Here is a 2,072-nt window from a genome sequence, read left to right on the forward strand (position 1 = left end):
ATATATATATATATATTCCAGTTTCTGCCTTCAGAGGCACAATATATACTTTCAGGATTAAATCACAGATATTGTTTTATTTATAGTAGACATGACGTCATGATTTCCGGTTCAGTTCATACGGTTTGAGGCGTAACAAGAGGGCTGCACCTTTCACGGATAGTCCGTGAACGCACCAATCATCATACTCATGAACCGGAAAGATCACAACCTCAGAGATGGCGCTCAATCTTTGTGTAGTTCCTCTCCCGCTCTTTGAATCACGGTGTCACGTTATCATTATTACATCAACATCACATGTTTAGTTTTAATTTAGAAAATAAAAAAGTATTGATACATTAATTAAAATCTCATTAGTTTACAGCAGAATCCTGTTCACGTTTACACATAAAACCCAATAAAATAATAAGTAATTATTATTTATAGTAGTTAGTAAAACTTTCTTTAACTTTTGGTTGTTTTAGGTTTTCATTAAAAAACGAATATTATATGAATATTTAGTACATTTACATATTTGTATAAAGAACATTACAAACAGAGAAGTATTGTGGAAAAAAAGTAATGCCAAATCTCGCGATACTTCCTCGCTGGAGTGACGTCACTACGCCGAGACTTCACCCATGCAAACAAAGATGGTGGCTCCCTGACCGTCCATGTGGCTCACAGAGGCAGAAGAACTCGTTCAGAACTTAATATCAACTCTTTAAATATCAGAAAACAAACAGAAGTGTGGTGGAGGTGAAGCTGCGCACAACTCGAGATGCAACACGACGACGTGAGTTTAATAAATACAGTTATTTAAAGCCGCTAATGTGCTCTGCTAACGCCTCATGCTAACGTTAGCTTACCGGTAACTGTTTTAAAGAGGATACATGTAGACTATTTAAAATATATCTATATTATATGTGTTGTCTAGTAGTTACAGTAGTCATCTTTACTAATACATACAGGTAGAACTGTAGTGTTTTATTAACGTGTTTAGACGGTTTGACTGTCAGCTAGCTGGGAACGTGACTCCGTTCTACAAACATCTGTTTTAATGTCTGACTTCTCTGTAAACAGACACACACACTCACACAATTTAACCTCACGCACACTCTCACACACATACACACTCACACTGCAGTAACATCGTGTGTGGACTTCATTCAGCAGCACGTGACTGACTGTAGTCCTCTTTTATACGTTTATGATTAATCTGGAAAATATTGTTTCATATCTTAACAATGAGCTGGATGGGCCCAGTTTGTTTGTCTAATGTGACGTCACACTCTAAAGTCTTTTTATTTGTATTTATCTCCAACACGTCACTCAGACATGTTGGTACTTTTGTGGGAAATTATTTTCTTCTATTCATCGTTTTATTAACTTTTATTTTCATGTTTCTCTTCTGAATATTCTCAGAGCTTCTCAGTGTGTTGAGTTTATTAATGAATATTATACATTCAGAATGTAGCTGCCAAGCAGCTCTTTGTGCTACTATTGTAACACTGAACACATTGTTATTGTTGTTATTATTGTTGTTGTTATTAACACACCAGCAGTGTTGTATTCTGACGTGTTGACTGTGATGTGTTCAGGTGATCTGGGACATTATCGGAAACCAACAGTTTTGCTCCTTTAAAGTCAAGTAAGTCTCAAACTCATCAACTGTTCATTCATTCATTCAGATAGTTTTATTGTTTGTGTGCACCACAGCTACAGAGAGAGAGATCTCGTTCTCCTTCATATCTCATTAAATATATAAAAACAGGTGAAATAGCGCAGAAGTTAAATTATAGGCTTAAATAATATATAACATAATATATACTCGTGGTAGAAAGCTGCACAGTAACGAATACACTGACATGTAGTCGATGTTATCAATATAAATCCACTGTGTGTGTGTGTGTGTGTGTGCCCGCGCGCGCGCAGGACTAAGAGTCAGGGCTTCTGTCGGAATGAGTTCAACATCACGGGGTTGTGTAACCGCTCGTCCTGCCCGCTGGCCAACAGCCAGTACGCCACCATCAGAGAGGAGAAGGGTGAGTCACTCTGCAAGACTCCTCAATGTTCTTACAGTGATGATGATT

The 2,072-nt window shown here is 37.5% G+C and overlaps 1 long non-coding RNA gene and 1 other non-coding gene across 2 annotated transcripts; one reads left to right on the forward strand and one right to left on the reverse strand.

Annotated features, from left to right (window-relative positions):
- Window positions 1–114: 114 nt before the first annotated feature.
- LOC116380583 (small nucleolar RNA U13) lies at window positions 115–205 on the reverse strand. The gene has a single exon (XR_004212582.1). It is a non-coding gene; the product is annotated as a small nucleolar RNA U13 (small nucleolar RNA).
- A 418-nt stretch (window positions 206–623) lies between these two features.
- LOC116380582 (uncharacterized) lies at window positions 624–2,024 on the forward strand. Its single transcript, XR_004212581.1, has 3 exons — window positions 624–775; window positions 1,581–1,630; window positions 1,915–2,024. It is a non-coding gene; the product is annotated as an uncharacterized LOC116380582 (long non-coding RNA).
- The last annotated feature ends 48 nt before the right edge of the window (window positions 2,025–2,072 follow it).

The sequence above is a fragment of the Anarrhichthys ocellatus genome, unplaced genomic scaffold (genome assembly GCF_004355925.1).
Source record: "Anarrhichthys ocellatus isolate YVR2014 unplaced genomic scaffold, GSC_Weel_1.0 scaffold7810, whole genome shotgun sequence".
NCBI classification, from domain to species: domain Eukaryota; kingdom Metazoa; phylum Chordata; class Actinopteri; order Perciformes; family Anarhichadidae; genus Anarrhichthys; species Anarrhichthys ocellatus.